The 25004-nt window shown below is 44.2% G+C and overlaps 1 long non-coding RNA gene across 1 annotated transcript in view; it reads left to right on the top strand.

Moving 5' to 3' along the window:
• The window catches only part of LOC148148556 (uncharacterized), a 136961-nt gene that overhangs the window by 43310 nt on the left and 68647 nt on the right, over window positions 1–25004 (top strand). Inside the window, exon 3 of the long non-coding RNA XR_015758919.1 lies at window positions 21729–21884. This is a non-coding gene — a long non-coding RNA (uncharacterized LOC148148556). The remainder of the gene's footprint in view (window positions 1–21728; window positions 21885–25004) is intronic.

Genomic DNA, 25004 nt, shown 5'->3' with positions numbered 1-25004 from the left:
AAGTCAGGAGAATATTTGAGGACCAGCTCAAGGTAAGATTCAGCTTTCAGGCTAACAGCCTTTAACTCGTCTCAATCAGGTGGAATCCCCAAGAGTCCATTGATGACTTTATTGATACTCAACAGAGGTTATGAGTGTGGTTACTCTGAAGAAGAATTCACGGAGAGGTTAATTGAATTAATAATTGCTTGATTCTGATCAAATCCTTCTGGAAAGATCTTCTGGGGAAAAAAAGCCATACCATTGAGGGCCTATCAGCTGGGATCAACTGAGAATAATGCACACCCCTCCAGATGGGTATATGGTCACCAAGTTGTCAAGCCTCCAAATGTTTTATCAAAAAGTTTGACTTGTTCATCTTGTTAACTCTGTTTTTGCATGTTAGTATAATTGGTGAATTTACAACATGTGCCTCAGCACTTTAGGATTTATTTTCTTTGAAAAAAGGGGTTGTCATGTTAGGTCTCATGGCAAATGTATGATATATCTTTAAGGCACATTAACGCCATGCACGACCTAAAGGTATAGAGACCTCGGTCTCCTTCTTCCTGAGCTGTATCCTCTTGCAGCATGATGTGCTGAGGTAAATGTGTGACAGTACATCTGAATTGCTTCACTAGAGCCCAGACATGCATGTAGCTGTGATTATAGAGTCCATTTGTAAATACCAGAAGCCGTAACCCATGTCACATACTATTGTTATGGGAGTGAACCTAAGTATTACAGTGTGGATAGTCACAGGTCATCATTATGTTTTTCTACCTCATGCCAGTGCTTGCCTGACTGCTATTATGGGGGACATATCAGAGGTGGGTGGGCAGAAAGTGGGCAAGATTTTATAAGTTGCGCTGCTGAAAAAATGTTCAGTCTGGGATTGGTAGGTGGGGGTTGGTTCGATGAGGTCCACACCTTCAATAACGTCCACACCTTTATTAGAAATGGGAAGCTCAAAACAATATTGGACATGGACGCTCCATTAAATATAAAGAATTAATGACCAGCATTTTGAATCAAGGAGAGAAATGCAAAAGCCCTCCATTAATTCAGAAAAAAAGTAACATAAAACAATCTTTCTTGGCAGTACAAGCCTGTTTTGTTAGCTAGAAAGCAGCTAAGTGGCAGCTCCCTGTCTTCTCCCATCAGTGAAGTGCACTTTGAGTGATTAGAAATTTGAATGGAGTGATTTGTGAAACCTGTCTGCACAGAATTCATATTGATGTGTTCTGTTCAAATGCAAACTGTGCATACGCTTGAAAAGCCACACAAGAAGTTTGGATGCAAAACGTGAGCAACGAGTTTTCTTTCTGTTGCATTTTTCTTGCAATGTTATTTAAGTGAACAGCAGAGCGGAATTAGCCTTGAAGGATATATAGGTAAAAACAAGGGCTGCAGATGCTGGAAACCAGAGTCTAGATTAGAGTAGTGCTGGAAAAGCACAGCAGGTCAGGCAACATCCAAGGAGCAGGAAAATCGACATTTCGGGCGAAAGCCCTTCATCAGGAATAGAGCCATGTGATAGTAACTTAATGTATTAGTATGTTCTATTTAATCTGTTATTTTCTATTACTGACCGATGCGATGCAGATTTTCTGTATCTCCAGTCTTAACTGAACAGGTTCTCTTATGAGAATATCAATCTATTAAATATAAATACAGTGTCTAATTTAATCGGTGGTGGTTGAATTTTAGCATACAATGTACTAAGCTTGATTCCACTTGCTGACATAAGCACAGCAGGCAGCAGCTGCAAACAAAGAGGTCAGAACTACTTCAGGACCCTGACTTCATTTATATGGAGTCAATGAGCTAGCTGTCCCAAAATGACATCCTGATGCGGTTCACTGGATTTGGGTTGGTACTACATTGGGCAGCCCAGAGACCTGTAAGTCAGCAAAGGGCAGGGCCCTGAGATGAGAGGGTGAATGGAGTTGCCACCATAATAGGGTGGGATAGGAGGGAGCTACAAGGCTGACAGGATTCACTTGATAAAGGTAGGTATTGGCAAAAAAAGTGTGATTGGTTCTTGGTTGGCTGGACAGGGAAATAATCCACATGATACAAACCTGCTTCTCCTCCACCAGGTGGTGGTATAAAGTATAATTTACTATAGATTTGAGACTTTTCAGAGCTAGATCTCCAAGAAAGCACACTGAGTGAATCAGTTCATTGCCCTTCTTAAATTTGCAATCAATCCACTAAGACCTACACCAAACCCTTTCGGGAACTATGTACATCAAAATCGACCATAGGCTTTTTGAAAGAAAATTTGCTAAAGCACAAATGCTTCTTTCTTAAAAAAAAAAGCAAGAACTGCCAATTACAGTATACAGTACAGTGCTTTTGAATTATAATCCCTTCTAAATCCTTCATAATTGGCACAAATGCCTCAAGTGAAGAATGGAAAGCTGAGGAAACTCACCCTAACAATGTAAGCCCAGAGTTCGTTTGTGGCTGTGGAAAGCAGACCAAGAGGTATGAAGAGTTTCCTGCTAAAGAATGACAATTTTCAATTAAGTCCTGCTCAACTACCAGCTCATGCCTCTCCAGTACAGCTTCACCACTTGTGACTGTCTATGGGCTGAAGGCTGCTCCCTCTTCTAGACATTAACACTGTAAGACCATGCACAGGAGGGAGGATCTTGGTCAAAACCAACCCAGCACCTTTAACCAGCAACACATGACTCAATCTGCCCACATTAGGAATAGCTGAATGACCAAAAATGCATTGACATTGTATTGGCATGGCTTCAAAAACCAAGAATGTATCTTGTCCACTTACCAAGTGCGATCGTTTGAAAGAACACGAGGCCCTTGATTGTGCTAAATGACAAACAGATCACTGGATCACTCTATTTTCAGCTGGAAGAGATTGAACTCATTGAGGGCTCATCACCCTCAGGCCCACAATTGTGTTTGCATTGATCCTCCCAAACCTGCACTGGGACTCCATTCAATGTTTAGGAGATTAATTAAACAATCTCTGAGACTGTCTCTGTGAATTGATTCTTCAATGTTCCATCTTCCCCCAAGACTTCCCCCAAGACTTCCACCAAGAAACTAGAACTATGGGGGGCATAGCCTCAAAATAAATGGGAGCAGATTTAGGTCTGGGTTGAGGAGGAAATCCTTCCCCCAAAGGGTTGGGTATCTGTGGAAGTCCCTGCCCAGTGAAGCAGTTGAAGCTACTTTGTTGAATGCTTTTAAGCAAACTAAATGAATTAAGAGTTGTAGTGAGTGGGAGGGTAAGTGGAGCTGAGTCCATGAAATGATCAGCCATGATCTTATTGAATGGTGTAGCAGTCTCAATGGGTCAGATGGCCTACTCCTGCTCCTAGTTATGATTAGATTCCCTACAGTGTGGAAATAGGCCCATCAGTCCAACCAGTTCACACCGACCCTCCGAAGAGTAATGCACCCAGACCCATTTCCCTCTGACTAATGCACCTAGCACTATGGGCAATTTACCATAGCCAATTCCCCTGATCTGCACATCTTTGGAATGTGGGAGGAAACCAGAGCACCCGGAGGAAACCCACGCAGACATGGAGAGAATGTGCAAACTCCACACAGTCGCCCGAGGCTAGAATAAAACCTGGGACCCTGTTGCTGTGAGGCAGTAGTGCTAACCACTGAGCCACCGTGCCTTATTATGTTCTTTTGCCTTGCATAGTATATGATCAAAAAGAGACTTGAGAAGAAAGAGTGGAATAAGAGAAATCGTAGTATTTAAATGATAAGAGAAATGATAATGGTAAATTGTAATTATCTTCAAGAATAGAATTAAAGACTTAAGGGAATGATGTAGGATAATAGTTATGTCCCATTATCTATTGGATGTGTACCATCATCAGTGATTCCTACTGAGGATGACACACATTTGGAACTAATATTGAACCAGCAAGATTCTAGGAATGCTGTCTCCTACCTCACTCTCTCTATAGTATGTATCATTAATAAAAGTTCCTGTTCATAGGAATGAAGCCTGATTTGATTGTCTGTACAATCTCAATACGACATCACACCAATAGCGGTGTACACAGTTTAATGTGTTAATCTCACTGATATTTTAGTGGAAGTGACAATCCATTTCACTTAAATCTGTTTTTGGCTCAGATCTTCTGATAGAAAGATTAACAGCAGTGCAGATAGGAGTTGTATGTTAGGACCACATGAAGGTTCTAATGCAGCTGCCTGCAAGAGAATTGCCCAGGAAACTGAATCTACTTTTGGAACCTTGCAAAAAGAAAGTTTGCAAATGTGGAAGGTTCAAGGTGACATGGCCAAATAGCTACTCAGAAAAATGTTTGATGAATTAAAAGCTGCAGTAATTCCCAGCTCACTGACTCACCACTGATCCCTCAGATTACACTAACCCCCCTTCTCTGGTCCCCCATAGATACCCAAGCCTTCTCAATACCCCTAGACTCTCATCTCCTGCTGGCCCACCAGGATATCCCTCCTACCCTCAATCCCTTGACACTCCCAAAATCCCAGACCTATCCAGCTTTCTCGCCTATCTCCCAGCCAAACTACTTCATTGGCACAGAACTAAACTGATTGATTCCTCCCCCACCCCATCTACCCTGTTCCTCACAACCAGATCTGTCTAGGGTGCTTCTAACTCCTCCACTCCTTGACTACCCACCAATACACCCTGAGCCGTTCCCCCACCTAGCTGCCAGTCTAATCCCCATCTACCAGTCACATCATTGCCTCTGTGGCACACACTCTTCTGACACCTACTCTCCTCACCCACCTGACAGCCTACCCACTCATCCACATTGCATCTGTACCCTCTCCTCTACCTGCCCCATCTTTCACTTTCTTTCAGATGTAGGTAGAGGCTGGCACAATTAGAACATTTAAAAGGCATCTGGATGGGTACATGTATAGGAAGGGTTTAGAGAGATATGGTCCAAATGTTGACAAATGGGACTAGGTCAGATTGGGATGTCTGGTCAGCGTGAATGAGTGGGAACAAAGGGTCTCTTTCCGTGCTTTGTGACTCTATGACTCTGTGAGCAAAAGATCAGTGTTTGTTAAACTCAGCTGCTCAGTTTGGAGCTAACCATGTTCCCTCGTGATAAGGAGTTGAGGCCTAGCCTGTGTCTCTGTAGTTCTGCTCCTTATACCAAAAAACATTTATCAGTTAAATCTGCTGCTTGACAACATTTTTTGTGTCATTTTTCTTTGTTAACTCTTAAGATAAATTATCAATTTATTGCTTTGGAGTTTTCCTTTATCTTAACATTTGTAAGCACACCACCCACTGATCGAATAAGAGAAAAATTGAGATGTGGACCTCATCTGAAAAGGTTAGACAGACTTGGTGTAAACCGTCTAGCACCTTGTGGTGATTCACAGTTCAGAGGGTATCTCTTCCTTGCCATTAGATTCTAGATGAGTTACACAGTGAAGGGTATGGGTGTTGTTCAGAACCTCTTATTTCTCGGGCAGTCTCTACTGGAAGCTGTCTTTATGAGTGCAGAATGCATGTGCATCATCCACGCTCGATAAAAGTAGTCAGGTTTTGCTCCCACAAAGAGTGGAAACACAGAGGATTGAATGAGATGGGGACAATGTTAAGTTGGGAATTGGAGGCAGTTGGGAATTCAGTGCAGAGCGTGGAAAGGAGGTGTTTATTTTCTTTATACTGTTTTTCAGCCTCCTGCAATTAGTAGACATTCTTTATTAGTGTCCAAGCTCAGAGACTGTCACTTGTCATTACATTAGCTGTGTAAATGAATAATAAACTGATTAAGTAAATAAATAAGTCCATGCAGAGATGATATGGACTGTGTGTGCTGTGACTGCAACATATGGGAATTGGTGGGGGGACTACATTGCAGGCTTAGACAATCCTATTTATGGTAAGAGTCAGCAGCATAAGCAACTGCAGCTTGGAGTTGCTGAGTTGGAGTCTAAGTTACAGAAGTTGCCAATCATCAGTGTTAGTTTGTTCCCCGAGACAATCATGCCCCTTAGTTTGGGTCGAACTTTAGATTTGATTGGAGAAAGATGGTTTTGACAGTGAGATCAGTGGATATAGCAGTCCAGCAGCTAGTGATGGAGGAGTCTTTTCCCTTTAATTTGCTCAGTAAGGGTGAGGGGACGAATTTTGTAGGGGCCTGAATGAAGTGCACTATAGTGAGATTTGTGGCAGAATCATGGGAGCAGTGCGGTGAGGAATAGCCGGAAGTCGGGAACAATTCATTGCATCTTCATTGCATCTACTGAGCAGCATCACCAATTTTACAAGTGGCAGCACGAAGTTGCCGGTTAAAGGGAATTATTGTTTGTTAAATGACATACTAATGCCTACCTCATAAATATTCGGCTTCCTGTCTTATCAACATGACAATGGAGTCCAACATTGAGAATTTTTGACATGGACATCGGCGCAGGTACCTGGAGACTTCAATTCTCCACTTGTTCCAAAGCATCTCCGTACCGGACACCAGGCACCAACATCTCTAAGCATGCTCTATGGGGACTAGCTGTATGCAGCCCATATCCAAGGACATTGACATCTGACATGTGTCAACCTCTAAGAACCCTCATGGGACATCACTGATTCACAAGAAACAATTATTCAGGTTAGAGTTAGTAATCACATGGTAAAAGGTGAGTTGATCAGCAAGAGTTAGCATGGATTTCTGGAAGTGAAATCATGTTCAACCAACAAAGTAATGCTGTCGATGTGATATACATGGATTTCTAAAAGATATTTGATACAGTGCCACACAATAGACTTGTGAGGAAAATTATAGGTCACGAAATAAAGGAGACAGTGGAAATGTGAATACAAAATTGGCTGTGCGATAGGAAATAGACGGTGATGGTCAATATATAGTTTTCAGGCTCGAAGGAGGTTTGTAGTGGAGTTCCCCGGGGTCAGCGTTGGGACCCTTGGTTTCACTGATATATATTAATGACCTAGATCTTGGTGTTTAGACAACAATTGCAATTGCAAGGTTTCTAGAGGACACTAAACTCAGAAGAATTGTGAGGAGGAGGGTGGGGAACTGCAAAAATATGTTGGAAAGTTCGGTGAATGAGTGGATAAGTGGCAGATGAGATTTGATATAAAGAAGTATGAAGTGATGCACTTTGGTCAGAAGAGTATTGAAAGAGAATATAAAATTAGGGACACAATTCAAAAGGGGGTGAATGAGGAGTGTATATGCACTCAGAATATTGAAGCTGGCAGGACACATGGAAAGAGCATTAAGTAAAGCATGCAATATACTTGAATTTATTAATAGGGGCATAGAGTACAAGAGCAGGGAGGTGAAGTTGAGCATGTACAAGACACATGTTAGACCTTACCTGGAGTATTGTGTACAGTGTGGGCACCACATTATAGGAAAAACTGCAAATGTATTGGAGAGGGTGCAAAAGCAATTGGCAAGAATGTTTTCAGGTATGAGAAACTTTAGTTGCAAGGATAGATTGAAAAGCTTGAGACTATTCCACTTGGAATGAAGAAGGGATTTGAGGGATTTCCAAAATTGTGAGTGGGTTGGATAGAGTGGATACCGAGAAGCTATAATTCTAAGCTGTTCCCATTCAGAAAAGAAAACAGAACACGAAGGCACCTGTTTAAATAGATAGGCCAAATGATCTCTTCTATGAAAGCAATTTGTAAATGGAGCAAGAGTGGTGTGAGAAATAACTTTCACACAGCACGTACTTAGGATTTGCAGTGCACTGTCTGGAAATATGGTGGAGGCAGGTTCAGTTGAGGCATTTAAGAGATGATTATTTGGATCAAAATGGTATGCAAGGATATGGAGAAGAGGGTAGGAGTTTGGCATTATTGAATAGAACCAGTGTGGCATTTTGAGCCAAATGGCCTCCTTCTGCAGTGTAACAACTCTGTGATTCTGTAAACTAAAAGTATAAAGAACAGATTTCTTGACTTCTGGATCATGTCTAGCTGCTATCTCAACATCTATAGCTGAGATGCAGGCTGCCTCCCTGGTAACTGTTATGACTTTGGCAAGTCCTGTTAGGATTTAAGGTCTGTCTTGCTGATAGTGTCCTGCACAGGTATAGGTAAAGATACAGATACAGGCACACACATCATAGCCTGATGTGTTACAGACCACAAAGCCTCTGACAGATAGACAGACAGACACAGAAGGAGAGAGAGAGAGAGAGAAGGAGATGGAGTGTCTAAAGTGTCCTGATGTCAAGCTCTAGGGTGCCTGGTTAGTAATCTCCTCCTCCTTTGTGGGTCCCTGATGTTCTCTCCCTCAATCCTTGAAATACAGGGTCACCTGGAGCAAGATCGAAGGTTGTTTGGAAAGGGCTCTCATGGGATGGAGAAATCACAGGGAGAGTAGAAAAACTGAAAAGCAAAAATACAGCAGACCTTTGTTTACCACTTCACACATCCCTTTCAACTTTACCATAGACTGTCATAGATACCCGTAAGAGACTTCAGCCAATTTACTTCCTCCTTCTTACAGAGACTTAATTTAGATGCTGTCCTCATATATAAGATAAAGTAGCAATCAACAATCCTTTGAGAAAAGAGTTACAGGAAACAGTAATTAATTACCTTCAATAACTTGAATCAGTTCTTGCAAATTAATTTCTTATCACATCTTCATGCCTTTAATTTTCTGATAAATGGGTTCACCAGTGGACCCAATTGATAAAGCAGAAAATGAGGATAACTCGTCAGTGGATGTGCTCAGTTCTTTTGGGTTGCTGCAATAAAATGTTCAGAAATGGAGAATTCGGGAGGTTGTATACCTCACAAGAATGTGTCTGGAGTCTATAGAATGCAATTAAACTGCCCCCATTCTTCGTGTTCGAATGTGCATGGTCATTTTGTGCAGCCTGCTATTTCAGGGATTTCTGGAAGGAGCCAGCAGTGACTGAGCTGTCCATTTTGTACATGCTTCAGCATTAGGCCAGCGAATGGCAACAAGCAAGATGAGGATTAAGGGAATGTGCAACTTTGCTTATCTTCAAATGATTTACTCGGTTTAGGGTTTGTTGGTGATTCTTACATTTATGTTGTTAGAAAAATAATAGTGAGATGGCCAGTGATAGAGAGAGGAAGTGTGGATTGCTGTATCACTTGTATCATTCATGAAGACAGAGCCAAGGCAGAAAGGGTCTGGCTACATTGACATGCAGCCCTCCCTTCCCCCGCTTCCCTATGCTCTCTTTTCCCTTACTTCCCCTTGCTCTTCCATCTCTTCTTTGGATTTCTGTTTCTCAGGTGAGGGTTGTTCCCCATAATGGCCAGGATGTGTAGCATGCAACACACTGTCACAAATTTCCACATCCACTCAGTTGTACACCATAGAGATTCTCTAGGGGGGAGCATCCAGGGAATATTGTTTGAGGGTGTTGATGGCATTCTCTCAAGTGTTCCTTGCAGTTACATGGGGCATAATGTATCCTAGCTGTGGATGTGTGAAAGGATTTGGCAATAGCCTTATGAGCCATGCCATGAATAGAGATCCTTTATCGTTCAGTAGCTAACCATTGACATTACATGGTGGATGAAATTCCACAGAATGAGGAAGTGTTAACTGCTGCTGTGTGAGAGGCTGCTTGAGACAACCCAACTGCTGCATGTTGAGGCACTGGGATCCCTTTCAGTTGATATGAATAGCCTGGACCACATGAAGAACATACAAGGTTGCACCTTGCACCATGTGGAATCCTACAAATCACATGGCAAACCTTGTACTTGGTCCATCTGCATGGACCTGATAAGGAGGAAATGAGAAGAAGCTGTCTCTTTGTGTGCACAGAGACTCACTGATCCATACAGCAGTGCACTCCAAACTGTGCAATCTTGCTAGTTTCACCAGCATGACAGCATAGAAACCAAGCAAAAGGATCAGGAGTGGACTGTATGGCTTATTCAGCCTGCTGCTCCTTTCAATATGATCATGGCTGATCTTGGGTTTCAACTCCACTCTTCTAGCACTTGTTCCTCATATCCCTGAGGGACCAAAAATTTATTTAATCCACTGGTAAATGTATTCAGTAATGGAACAATCACTACTCTCTGAGGTCGGGAATTCTGAAGATTCTCAATCCGTTTTGTGAAATAATTTCTCTTAGTCCAAAAGGAAGGATGTTGAGAAACTTGAAAGGGTTCAGAAAAAGCTTACAAGGACTTTACTAGGGTTGGAGGGTTTGAACTAAAGGAAGAGGCTGAATAGGCTAAGGCTGTTTTCTCTGGAACATCGGAGGCTGAGGGGTGACCTTATAGAAGTTTATAAAATCATGAGGGGATGGGATAGGGTAAATACATAAGGTCTTTTCTCTGGGGTGGGGGAGTCCAGAACTAGAGGGTATAGGTTTAGGGTGAGAGGGGAATGATTTAAAAGAGACCTAAGAGGTAATGTTTTCACGCAGAGGGTGGTGCGTGTATGTAATGAGCTGCCAGAGGAAGTGGTGGAGGCTAGTACAATTGCAACATTTAAAAGGCATCTGGATGGGTATATAAATTGGAAGGGTTTGGAGGGATATGGGCCAGGTTCTGGCAAATGGGACTAGATTAGGTTTGGATATCTGGTTGGCATGGATGGGTTGGACGAAATGGTCTGTTTCCGTACTGTACATCTCGTTGATTCTACGACTCTCACTGCTGTGTATCCTCCATGGAGGTTGTGCCTCCATGTTTCCCTTTCCCTGATCAACAGAATTAATCTCAGATTCGCAGTATCTACCCTGTGAAACCCCTTCAGAACTTTTGATCTTAATGTGATTGCCTCTCATTTTTTTAAACTCCAAGGGGTGCAGATCTGATTTGCATAGCCCCTCATCATAAGACAATGCCGTCACTCCAGAGATCAATTTAGTGAACCTTCACTGCACTGCCTCCAATGCCAATCTATCCTTTTTTAAATGTGGAGACAAAAACTACACACAATATTCCAATGCAGTCTCACCAAAGGCTTGTATCATTGTAGCAAGATTTCTTAATTCCTGTATAATCCCCTTGTAATAAAGACCAACATGCCATCTATCATCTACTGCTTATTATACCAAGGAGAAAGTGAGGACTGCAGATGCTGAAAAGTGTGGCATTGGAAAAAGCAGAGCAGGTCAGGGAGCATCCAAGGAGCAGAAACCTGATGAAGGGATTATGCCCAAAACATCAATTTTCCTGCTGCTCGGATGCTGCCGGACCTGCTAAGCTTTTCCAGTGCCATCCTTTTTGTCTGCTTATTATGGATGCGAATCTTATCAGATCGAGTGGATCGGTTGGAGAGACAGTTAGAAGCAATGAGGAATTTGCAACAGCAACAGTATGTGATGGATGGCAGTTATATGAAGGGGGGAAAGTCTCAGATACAGTCACATAGATGGGTTAACTCCAGGAAGGGTAAGAGAGGTAGACACCTAGGCAGGAGTCTTTTGTGGATATACCCATTTCAAACAGGTATGCTGTTTTGGACAATGTAGGAGTTGATGGATTCTCAGGGGAATGTGAAGGAGCAAAAATGGCCTTTAGTACAGTGATATGTGCTTCTTGTCAGATGTGGAAGTTTAAAGAGAGTTTAAGGGTTACTGCGGATTATATCTGCCATAAATGCTGTTGGATGCGAATCTTATCAGATCGAGTGGATAGGTTGGAGAGACAGATAGAAGCCATAAGGAATTTGCAACAGCAACGGTATGTGATGGATGGCAGTTATAGGAAGGGGGGAAAAGTCTCAGATACAGTCACACAGATGGGTTAACTCCAGGAAGGGTAAGAGAAGTAGGCACCTAGGGCAGAAGTCTTTTGTGGATATACCCATTTCAAACAGGTATGCTGTTTTGGAAAATGTAGGGGGTAATGGATTCTCAGGGGAACGTAGCACGAACAACCAAGTTTCTGGTATTGAGACTGGATCTCATGCCTCGAGGGGTATGTCGGCTTCCAAGAGATCAATTGTGTTAGGGGATTCTGTAGTCCGAGGTACAGACAGACGTTTCTGTGGCCAGCAGAGAAAAAGCAGAATGGTGTGTTGTTTCCCTGGTGCCAGGATCAAGGATGTCTCTGAGAGGGTGCAGAATGTTCTCACGGGGGAGAGGGGCCAGCAGGAGGTCATTGTCAACATTGGAACCAACGACATTGGAAGGGAAAAGGTTGAGATTCTGAAGGGAGATTACAGAGAGTTAGGCAGAAATTTAAAAAGGAGGTCCTCAAGGGTAGTAATATCTGGATTACTCCCAGTGCTACGAGCTAGTGAGGGCAGGAATAGAAGGATAGAACAGATGAATGCATGGCTGAGGAGCTGGTGTATGGGAGAAGGATTCACATATTTGGATCATTGGAACCTCTTTTGGGGAAGAAGTGACCTCTACAGGAAGGATGAATTGCACCTAAATTGGAAGGGGACTAATATACTGGCAGGGAAATTTGCTAGAACTGCTTGGGAGGATTTAAACTAGTAAGGTGGGGGGGTGGGACCAAGGGAGATAGTGAGGAAAGAGATCGATCTGAGACTGGTACAGTTGAGAACAGAAATGAGTCGGGCAGGCAGGGCCAAGGTAGGACTAATAAATTAAACTGCATTTATTTCAATGCAAGGGGCCTAACAGGGAAGGCAGATGAACTCAGGGCATGGTTCGGAACATGGGACTAGGATATCATAGCAATTACAGAAACATGGCTCAGGGATGGGCAGGACTGGCAGCTTAATGTTCCAGGATACAAATGCTACAGGAAGGATTAGAAAGAGAGGCAAGAGAGGAGAGGGAGTGGCATTTTTGATAAGGGATATCATTACAGCTGTGCTGAAGGAGGATATTCCCGGAAATACATTCACGGAAGTTATTTGGGTGGAACTGAGAAATAAGAAAGGGATGATCACCTTATTGGTATTGTATTATCGATCCCCTTATAGGGCAGAGGGAAATTGAGAAACAAACTTGTTCGACAAGGTTCCCCATGGGAGACTGGTTAGCAAGGTTAGATCTCATGGAATACAGGGAGAACTAGCCATTTGGATACAGAACTGGCTCAAAGGTAGAAGACAGAGGGTGGTGGTGGAGGGTTGTTTTTCAGACTGGAGGCCTGTGACCAGTGGAGTGCCACAAGGATCGGTGCTGGGTCCTCTACTTTTTGTCATTTACATAAATGATTTGTATGCGCGCATAAGAGGTATAATAGTAAGTTTGCAGATGACACCAAAATTGGAGGTGTAGTGGACAGCGAAGAGCATTACCTCAGATTACAACAGGATCTTGACCAGATGAGCCAATGGGCTGAGAAGTTGCAGCTGGAGTTTAATTCAGATAAATGCAAGGTGCTGCATTTTGGGAAAGCAAATCTTAGCAGGACTTATATACTTAATGGTAAGGTCCTAGGGTGTGTTGCTGAACAAAGAGACCTTGGAGTGCAGGTTCATAGCTCCTTGAAAGTGGAGTCACAGGTAGATAGAAAAGTGAAGAAGGTGTTTGGTATGCTTTCCTTTATTGGTCAGAGTATTGGGTACAGGAGTTGGGAGGTCATGTTGCGACTGTACAGGACATTGTTTAGGCCACTGTTGGAATATTGCGTGCAATTCGGGTCTCCTTCCTATTGGAAAGATGTTGTGAAACTTGAAAGGGTTCCGAAAAGATTTACAACGATGTTGCCAGGGTTGGAGGATTTGAGCTAAAGGGAGAGGCTGAACAGGCTGGGGCTGTTTTCCCTGGAACGTCGGAGGCTGATGGGTGACCTGATAGAGGTTTACAAAATTATGAGGGGCGTAGATAAGGTAAATAGGCAAAGTCTTTTCCCTGGGATCGGGGAGTCCAGAACTAGAGGGCATAGGTTTAAGGTGAGAGGGGAAAGATATAAAAGAGACCTAAGGGGGAACTTTTTCATGCAGAAAGTGGTACGTGTATGGAATGAGCTGCCAGAGGAAGTGGTGGAGGCTGGTACAATTGTAACATTTAAAAGACATTTGGATGGGTATATGAATAGGAAGGGTTTGGAGGTTTGGAAGGGTTTGGCCGGGTGCTGACAGGTGGGACTAAATTGGGTTGGGATAACTAGTCAGCATGGACATGTTGGACCGAAGGGTCTGTTTCCATGCTGTACATCTCTATGACTCTATGACCTGCTAACGTCTGTGTTCCTTGTTGGAGCAGACCCAAGATTCTCTGACTATCAGCATTTAAGTTGCACACATTTGAAAACATAGAAGTAGCCGTTGACCCTTAATATGGCATTTCAATTCCTTAAAAACAGTGGTTGAGAACAAATATTAATCACGAAACTCTAATTGGTGACATTTTGCTTTATGAGGCAAGATAAACATTTGCTGCTCAGAGCAAGGCAGAGAATAATTTGTTTCTGTTCAGTCCTACAATTTGGTCGCTGCAGTTTTTCTGATGTGATGTGATTTTACCATCTGTTGCTAATCTCACAAAAGTCTGTAGTTTTAACAGCAACTTGAATTTGTATAGCTCCCCTAATCTAATAGAGATGACCTTTTGTTGGCACATTACAATCTGGAATTCTCCATCAACTGACATTCCCTGATAATAAAAACACACTTCAGCAACCACAAGTCTTTCCAAAAGTAACTGGGGCCTAATAGCTATCGGATTCTGACACAATAGCAGTGGAGATGCCAGGAAAGACATAGTTTGAAGCTTGAGAGGTTACATAAAGAGTTATTTGAGGTAGTGGTTGAGGCCAGAAGTACAGTAGTAAAAGTAGATTTTTGTCAGTGTAGTCACAATCCATCATGGAGTGTTGCTTTGATTAGTTTCTGGGAGAAAGCAGCATTCTTGAGTGTTTTGCAATCCTTTTCATTAACCGGCATTTTCCATTCACCAGCACAGCCCAATCTCGGCGCATGCTGGAAAGCATGAATTACACTGTAAAACATCCCAGGACACTTTGCAAAACCATTATGAATCAAAATCTGTCCACCAAACCACAAAGAGATAATAAGGGGAATAGCCAAATGCTTAGTCAGAAAGATACATTTTTGGGAGCACCCTAGGAGCTGGAGATGCAGAGCAGTTTAAAGAGGGAATTTCTGAGCTTGGCGCCTTAGCAACTGAAGATACATCAGCCAGCAGTGAAATAAACAAAATCAGGGATGTTCACAACACCACAAATGGATGAGCTTTAATTGACTTATTGTCACATGTACCGAAGTACAGTGAAAATCTTTATTTACGAGCAGGACAGGCAGATCATAAGGTGAAAAAAAATCCTGGACAGAGGCATACAGGCTACATTGCACAGGGCATGTGCTAGGCAAGATCAACATTATTTGAAGTTATAGAGTCCATTCAGCAATCTAAGAAGCTGTTCTTGAATCTGCCAGAGCATGTGTTCAGCCTTCTTTAACTTGTGCCTGACAGGAGAGGTTGGAGGAGAGCATTGTCAGGGCACAATGGGTCTTTGATGATGTTGGCAGCCTTTCCATGGCTGAGGAAGAGAGTGGCTAGAGGAATGGAAGGTTGGAGAAATTTCAGAGATAGGGAGTCACGAGACCATTGTAGATTTGAAAACAAGGATTAGAATTTTCAAATTGAGACTTTGCTTCATTAGGAGGCAATGTAGGTCATTTTTGCTGTGAGGACTATCACAATTCAGCAGTTTACTCTGCCAGCACACTGAAGTGAAATCTTTATTTGTCTGGTTTATAATGTGTTAATATGCACATTGCTGAGTATTATTACTTGGTATTCATAGCAGGGAAAACAACTGATAATAAACAGTCTTGCTATAAAGCTTGGGTTTCATCCATGGTACAGATGGTATCACTGGTACCTCAGAGACACAATTTTGTGGGGTCACAGAGCTCATAATCTAAGCTGGCACATCTTTTGGTTGAGGTATTAAACTATGGCTTGAAACATAATTGCCAAGATTCAAAATATCCCAGAATATCATTTTAAGCAGCAAGTAATGTTTTCATGTACAATCAAATGTGTCACAGTGAGCTGCATTTTGTAAATAGTAAAATCCACTGCCATTGTGTGTCAATGAAAAAGGGAGTAAAAAGGTTCATCTATTATGAATAGGGTACCGATCAAATGGGCTGCTTTGTTTTGGATGGAGTTGAAACTCCTGAGTGTTGTTGGAATTCCTCTCATTTGGGTAAGTGGGGACTGTTCAGTAATCAGCCTGCCTTGTAGATAGTGGACAGGCTCTGACAAGTCAGAAAATTAGTTACTTACCTCAAATTTCCTGGACTCTGGCTTTAATTGGTATTAACATGCAGTTAATAATGGAAAGGATAACACAACAAAATTTCACATCTTAACACTTGTTAGCGCAGATGAAATAATATCAGTCAGGCTCCTGATATTCCCTGAGGGTGTCCCTGAATTTATCAGTAGTTTGTATGGACACGGGGTTCCGTCGTCGGACCTCCTGAGATGTGAGCTTGCCCAACCGTGACTGGGCGCCTGGGGGCGAAGCAGAACTCGTGCTGGGGAATCGGCACTGCAGTCCATTATACCAAAATGAGGTTTCAAGAGTGGAGACACAATATCGTCGCCCCCCCACCACCACCATACCCCACCCTAGTGAAGTGGGGGCCCGTGGGTTCGATTTCAAGGGTGCAGCCCTGTGTCCGGTTGAACCCGCAGTCAGCTGTTTCACTCCTTCGTAAGGGGTGAGGGCAGATGGTAATTGCCCCCCCGCCGCTTGCAGCCTGTAAGCGGCACCCCGTACACAGCGCCGTTTCGAGATATGGCTGTGTGGTGAGCTAATCGATATTTGAGGGAAGCGTTTTCCCGTATGATTCCGATGTTCTCAATGTGAAACAGGGGAAATGGCCCAGACTCTGGAGGACAATCCCGACTCCTGGCGCCTCACTGACCTCAAAGTCGGGCATCACTGGGTATACTCTGGTCATACCCTTCAGAGTCCGGTTGTCGAGCGGCCCGGAGCACCCCGCGAGTGAGGCCAGTTTGGCACTGTCGATCCAGTCAGGCACCTACTCCCTTTGGACCTGGTCAAGATTATGCCGGATCTGGGCTACCATCCACAGGCCATACGCATGGCCCGGTCTATAAGGCGGTTAATGGTGTGGGCGTGTGTTTACAGGATTGCAATGCCGTCGAGCTGGGTGTATGCTCCCTCTTCCCCCAGGCGTGCCTGGTCTGCCTGATTTGTGAGAGACCTCTGTAGCAGGTCCCTCATTACCCCTTTTAGTTGCTCGACCTTTTCATTAAGGCCCTGGATGTCTAGGGAGTTTACTACGGATGTCCCCGTGTTGAGTCCTGTGAGAGCATCGTTGACTATATCCCGTCTGTGTCGTTGTGTGTTTGTGTTATGTATGTCATTTCGGTAGTGGGTTGCTCCCATGGCATCTATGGCCCTCTCTATAATCTCCTTCCCCATCATGGCGTATAGGTTGCGTACCTGTGCTGTGCAATAGTCCGGTACCCGGATGCCCGATATATTGACCAGCACAGGCACGACCTCGTGTCGGGTGTTGCCATAAAGGGCCTCTCCCTTATCCCACAATACCAGTCCCCCCGCTGGCCCCGGTCCCAGAGAGGGGCATGGCAATATCTCGGGAGTCGTGGTCGGGGGCGGTGTGGTGGAAAGCACAAATACAAAGAGACTACCGCGGCATCAGTAGGCTCGTAATATCCCCGCAAACAGACAAATCCCGTACAGTAAAGGCATCAAAGGCCGGGGCAGAGTAGAGGTCCTCTGGCATGGCACACATTGTCCCGAACATGCAACCCCCCAAGTCCATCGCCTCAGCACGCCAGAGGCAGGTCGGCCGCGGGTCGCACTCCGACGTGCAGAATAAATAGAGTGTCTGTACGCCCGGGAGAACTTCCTGCCAGGCGTTGTAGAAATTGTCATATATTTCAGGGAAGGAAGGCACTAGTCGTAGGTCGAAGAGGAGAGCAGGGAGGAGAGCGGTGCACCAGTGAAGCATGATCTGTGAGAAGAGAGGGAGAGTGGCACCCTTACCAAGGGTGTAGGGTTAGTGTGTGTAGGAGCAGGCCCCCCCCGGACCGGTCCGCCCGTCGCGCTGTAAGGAGAAAGAGGGGCGGTTAAAGTCAAGTCAAAAAGGGGTGGGGGGGGGGTCTGTCCAGTCATGGCTTAAGGGTAGGGTTTAAGCTGGGACCAGTGTTTCCACCTGCCCTTTCCCTTCATGTCGACACGTGTCGCTGGTGAGGATGATTTCGTGCGGTCCCAGGGGGGCGAAGCTGGGCCGGTCGGGGGCGGCCCTGACCAGGACTTTGTCCCCAACGTCGGGAAGGGGTTGGGCGGGCAGATGCAGCTGCAGTTTTGTCTGGTCCCTAATGTCCTGCTGGTCACGCGCAGTTTGTCTAAGGGCCCGCAGCTGCGTGTCCAGCTGCCTGATATAGCACGTCACCCTGTCCCTCAGGGGGGCCATGTCTTTCCCCCCCCCCCCCCCGACTATGACGTTCTCTGGTAGTCGCATGGCCCACCCCGTCATGAGCTCGAAGGGAGTGAGCCCAGTGGAGCAGCCTGGGGTGGCCCTTAAGCGCATCAGTATGCAGGGCAGAACGTCCACCCAGCCCTGCCCTGTTTCGGCGATTGCCCATGTGATCGCAGCTTTGAGGGTCCGGTTCATGCGCTCGACCATCCCGGAGCTCTGGGGATGGAACGGGACGTGGAAGCGCTGTCTGATGCCTGGGAAGCGGCAGGCCAGTTTCATTGCGCGTCCGGTGAAGTGCGTGCCCTGGTCTGAGTCTAAACATTTTGAATTGACCTGCAGGGTCCAAGACTTTTTACAAAGTGAAAGGTTAGGGTTTCTTCTACACTTTGTGTGAAGAAATGATTCCTGACATTATCCTTTTGCTGTCTGGCTTTAATTTTACACAGTCTTGCTCTTGATTCTCCTGCCAGAGGAAATCGTTTCTCTCTGTCTGCCCTTTCAACTCTTTTAGTTATCTTAAACAATCCAATTAAATCACCCTTCATCAGCTTCATTGTATGGAGTATTTGGGTCTAATCAATGTGGAATTCATGCTCAAATTCTAATTGTTCTGTCATATTTTTGCTAATAGTCTTCCTTTCCAGCAGCTTCCTGGACATTATCTCCCCAGCTCAAGTTAAGCAAATCTTGCAGCCTCATTTTAAATCCTTAAAAATTTGGCCTTTCCAATTTGAGCATGAGGTTCCATCTGCATTCCCGCAAGGTAAACATAGAAATTTGTTCTTGTTAACTTTGCTATTTGGCTTCCTCTTCGATTCTGGCAGATTAACTTGTGAACTTCTGGGATGTCTTCTGGAAAGCCAATAACCCAGTCCTACAAATGGCTTTTTGTAGACCCCTCCTCTGTCAAGGTCAATTTCCATGGCAGCATGAATCATATGAGTCTTCTTGTATCCAGCCAGATAGAAATGTTCATTAGCTAACCTTTAGTTTCCAACTATTGGACTCAAGTAACTAATTTAAACCAAAAAAATTATAGTCTGGCATTCTCAATACCTGAAACTTGGAGACTAACAGTCTATTCACTTTTAACACAATCTACCATTGTCTACAAGTGTGAATACCTTCCCACGAAAACAACTAAGGGACACCTTTAATCTTAACAATCCAGTTTGCTGTCGGTGAAATTCAAACCTGCCTCTATGTTACCCTAATTTACTGATAGCCCCAAAATGTAACCATCTTATAAAAATAATTGTTTGGTAAAACATGTCTAAAAAGAGACATGAGGTTGAAGCTTTTTGGCTTGCACTCATCAGGATTGAAATGAAGCATAGCCTTAATAAGTTTCTTATTCTTGTTGGCTATAAAACGGGTAAGGGAACCCTCTGGCCCCCAATCTTGGTCTTCGGCTGCGCTCCCACCCATGGTAGGGGCACAGCGGGTGTAACTTAATAGAAGCTACTTTAAAGTAAAGCTAGCAGGCGTGCTAAGGGATGTTGCTGGCACTGGCTTATTAATCTCCCAATCGGGGAGCCCACTCCCTGTAAGTCGAACCCTAGCCCCGCGGGTCAACCTGGGCGGCGGGGGGGGGGGGGGGGGTGGTTAGTTGCAGACGGGGCGCGTGTCGATTCCTGAGTGCGCAACCTCGGGTTTCCGTGAGTCTCTCTCTCACCACCTGACGTTCAGCGGCCGTGTGTACCCCACAAACACTGGGCATGAACCAGGGGCCCGAGTGCAAGGGGGGGTGCGTGAAGTCAGACCTAACCGCGCCTGATCCTACAGAGGCCAATACCTCGGGACCGTGAGGTCAATGGGCAGAGCGTATAACCGCCAGTTGGCCCAAAGGCCCCGCGTCTCGGGCTGGTTTGGAGGACTTCCCTTCTTGTAGCGCACGTAGACCTCCCAGCCTCTACCGCGTACGCAAGGAAGGCGCTAAAACCGGGCTCAACGTACAATGGGGTCCCCTAACTCCCACTGCAGAGGTCAACCAGGAAGGCTTGTTTGGTCGGTTTTTAAACAGGGGGGTCAATCTGTTGGGGTCTCGTACTGAAAGTCGTCAGTCCAAGGATAGTCCGTCAGTCACAGTAGCTCATTGACAATAAATGACAATAATAATAATCATTATTTTACTAGTGTTCCGTGACCCCAATCGCCCATCCGCGAAGGATCACACACACACACACACACACACACACACACACACACACACACACACACACACACACACACACACACACACACACACACACACACACACACACACATACACACTTTTAAAGAGTACTCTACCGTTATACGACTGCCGGATTCACTCTGTTCACAGGTTCAGATAACAGCCGGCAGTGAAGTCCCTTGCGGGGCACTGGGAGACTTTTATGCGAGAAGTAAAAGAGTAAAGATACTCACCCAGTGCCGTCGCAGGGATCCAGCAGCCGTCGTTAACCAGGACGAAGCCCCCAATTGTTAGCGCGGATGAAATAATATCAGTCCAAGCGCAGAGTGCGGTTCAACAATCGGTAACGTTTATTGCTACAATAACGCTGGCGGAGACCAACTGAGGTCCAAATCTCAGCTGCTCTGCTCTTGCCATGCGCAACTGCATATTATATACTTTTAGTTGTCAGGATGTGTGGAATTTGAGGATGAATGGGATAATAGTTCCCCATCATCACTGGAGTAGGTGCAAACAGTATGTTTCCTGCCGTCCCAGGAGAGTTGCAGGGCACGCACAATAGGGTGCTAATTGGTTTATGTAAAACGGGTCCGGGTATTATCTGCTTGTCTCTCTCTGTGAGGGCAGGGGTTAGCACCCCCCTTTGTTCCCTTGGGGTGTTGGTGTGTATTGGTCTGTCCGTTCCTGTCTGGTGGATGCCTGTCCTTTGTGTCAGGGTGGCTCCGTATCGATGGGTATGGGTGTGTTTCAGTCAGTCTCTTGATGTGATTAGGAGATGGGTTTCCATATTAATTAATTCCGGAGTTTTGGTCCATGAGTCATGGGTAGTGTTGGTCTAGTGTGGATTTTATCTGTCCTCTGTCTCCTATCTCCCGGTCATGTGAGCGGACCGGCAGCTGCTGAGTTCTGTGGGTTTAAGGCTGCAACTGCTGTTTAAAACACAAAATGAATTCTTATCATTTCCTGATGTAGGCATAGTCCCGTGGCAAAAGCAGGGCGGCTCTGATGCCCGCTTGCAGTTGTTACTGTAATACAAGATTAAAAGCACTAAACACTACTTTTGTCGGCAATTTATAGTCTAAGCAACAAGAACTTTTCAATTTTAATTTTAGCTCAACTGAGAACATTCAATTCTCTCAAATTCAGTGCAAAATGATTTTTAGTTCCTGAGGGGTAACTCTGTTTCTTTACTTTCTTAGACTGGCAACTTACAACCTCAGAGCTATCTCCCACAATCAGGAGTTCCTTGAGATTCCTCCTCCAGCACAAGTTATGCAAATCTTCATGACTCTTTGACTCCTCACTAATTTGGTCTTTCCAATCCGAGCTGAAACTCCATCCTTCTTTTCCGTCTGGTAAGTAGTAAACGCTTATGCCCTCTAGCCACTCTCTTCCTCTCTCCATCCCTGCCAAAGCACCAAAATATCCTTGGATTTTCAGAGCTGTCTTAGAAATCCAAAGCACAAAAAGGAAAAGGCAAGACAGATTAGATTCCCTACGGTATGAAAACTGGCTCTTTGGCCCAACATGTCCACACTGGCCCTCTGAAGAGTAACCCACCCAGACCCATTCCCCTACCCTACCCTATATTTACCCCGAACTAATGCACCTAACACTATGGGCAATTTTGCATGGCCAATTCACCTGACCTGCACATATTTTGGAGTGTGGGAGGAAACTGGAGCACCCAGAAGAGACCCACGAAGACACAGGGAGAATGTACAAACTCCACACAGACAGTCACCCAAGGCTGGAATTCAAACCCGGATCCCTGGCACTGTGAGGCAGCAGTGGTAATCATAGAGCCACCGCGCCACCTATACAGGGATGCTGTGATCATCCAGGTAGGCTGAGAGTGAGTATGTGCTTTGACAATAAGTGAAGAGCTCAAAGGTGCAGTCTGATCCAGTCTGTGAGATGGCTATTTCGCTATCTAGCATTATAATGATAGTACAGCACAGTACAGCATTGAAGTGAGGAAGTGTCGAAGCTTCCTGTAAATGAATCAGATGTGCCATGATCATTGTTAGAGGCTGGCATACATTAGATGCCAATGTCCATTGGATTTGGGGAATGTCGTTAGTAGTATTGAAGCATGCTCTGAGGTCTTGGTGTATGGTTTCCAATGTGGAGGTCAAACAGCAAGTTGAACCAGCCAGGTTTCTGTTCTGGTTTCCTTGTTGAGTTTGTTCAACGTTCAGCTTATTTTGAAAGTCTGGTAAAATGGGAGGTTGAATATTAGTGAGGTGAGTTGTCACATTAACAGATGTTTAATATGCAATAATCCCCTTTAATTGGTACCTCTCTGAGTCGCTTGTGAAGATCGTAAAAGGTGGATTGAGATTATCTTGATGTTGAGATGGGCCTCACTGCACTATTCACCAGATTCTGCCACACAGCTGTCCATTACTTGCTTTGTTTAGACCCCCTATTAGATTCCACCCTCAGTCTTAAACTTCACCACTGTAAGACAATTGTGAGGAATGAGTGCGTTCTTATGATTTGGATTCCATTGCCTGAAAGTGTGATGGAAACACATTTGTTGCTAATAGGGAAATAGAGCATAAGATCCACGAGCAATAGGAGGCAATTCAGCCCTTGAGCCAGCATCACTATTTAATATGATCAAATAATGTACTCCCATGGCCATGAGGAAACAGCTTGGCACAGAATAATTGGGCATCTCTTCAAAAGAGTAGGCACAGGCTTAATGAACTCAATGACCTCCTTCTGTATTACAATGCCTTGTGATTCTAGAAACATATCTATTTCGCCAACTATCAAACAGGTTAGGTGGCTCACCACTCAGTCACCTCCCAATCACCTTGTTTAGTGCCTTCCTATTGGGTTTCCCTTCACTTGATTTTCCACCCCCACCACTATCTCTCAAGGTAAAGTTACCAAAGTCCTACCAGACCATAGAACTTCTCTCTCATTAGTGGGAGTTGACTAGTGGTGGTTTAACCTAAGAAACACTATCCCTCAGGTAAAAGGAGAACTTGAGAAGATGACCTCACCCATTAAAGGAATTGAACCTCCAGTGTTGGCATCCGTCAGCATCACAAATCAGCTAACCAACCCCCTTCCCAACCATGACAAAATCCAATAAGCACATAAAATTTACTTTGAAGCTTTATAAAGCCAGAAACAATATCTGCCTGCCTTATGTCATTACCTTTAAATGGTAATTTCTACTTATAGCTCCTAGCCAGCTTTTTTCTGTCAGCTAATAAGCTGGCTGATGGAGAAAGGCCAAAATCTTGCTGAGTACTTGCACTTTTTATCCAAATAAACATATGCTCTCACTCAGTAAATCAAAGTCCATCATTTCTGTGCTGTAGAATCCAATTTGAGCAAGGTAATCAGCCATTCCCAGCATAGATCTCGCACCAAGTGCAAATTTGGGCTAATATGATGTTGTTCATAGTATTAATCTTCCATACATATAACTATAAAAAGAAATTAGAATGGACCGGTGGCGGTAAAGCTTTATGATCTTATTATATTTAGTGATTTTACCCAGCTCAAACCTAAGAGTTTCCAGTGTTAATTGAAAGGATTCCATTTTAACTTCTGTGGCATTAATTATTATTTTGTTTTCCCTTTCTTGAGGATAGCAGCTGAGAAATAACTTGCTTCATAGCTGCCCTACAGCTTTTACCTATTGTCTATACAGGTCCTTACTGATTTGATAACTTGAGCTCTAACTAGAACGAATGAAGGTGTTAGACATATTTCCTTGAGTATCTCAGAATGCTGGAGCTTAAATGAGAAGATGGAGGATCAATAACAGGTAAGTTTGAAGGAAGTATCTTTTCTTGTGGACGAATTCAGCACAAGGGCTTTATTAATGAAATTAGATCGAGGCATTTAAGAATGAAAACTATTAAATCTGGAAGTTTTATAACACTATTACATTTTAGGATTGTATCTTTTGCTTTATAACATTATCGCATTGCCATACATCAATATATTTATATGTGTGCTAGCAATGAAATACACATTTAAGATATGATTTCAGATAACTGACAAAGGAATTAAAGGGAAAATGAGAACAAAAATGTTATTTAGCTAATTATTTCAATCTGAAATGCACTGTCTGACAGGGTTGTGGAACAAATTCAACAGTAACTTTCAAAAGGCAATTGATATTGTCGTGACTCATTGGGGTAGCGTGTTGGAAATCAAGCCCCATTAATCCCGGTCATCACAAACGTTAAAGATTTTAAAAGGTATGCAAAGATTCCCCAATTCACCTGACTTTCAGGTCAGGGTGACAGGCAGTGTGGACCATGTTACTATACCGAACAAGAATTATGACCTATCACAAGTAAATAGATGTGAAACACTGACACACCCACACCCCTCCCACACATATGGGCACACATCCCTCCCACACAACACACACACACACACACACACACACACGGACACGGACACCCCTCCCTACAGTACACACACACACACGCACAGGC

The sequence above is a fragment of the Chiloscyllium plagiosum genome, unplaced genomic scaffold, assembly GCF_037043375.1.
Source record: "Chiloscyllium plagiosum isolate Xiang-an unplaced genomic scaffold, Cpla_swu_hap1 HiC_scaffold_12, whole genome shotgun sequence".
Lineage (NCBI taxonomy): Eukaryota > Metazoa > Chordata > Chondrichthyes > Orectolobiformes > Hemiscylliidae > Chiloscyllium > Chiloscyllium plagiosum.
The sequence above is the reverse complement of the archived record's forward strand: the minus strand, read 5'-3'. Positions and strand labels throughout refer to the sequence as shown.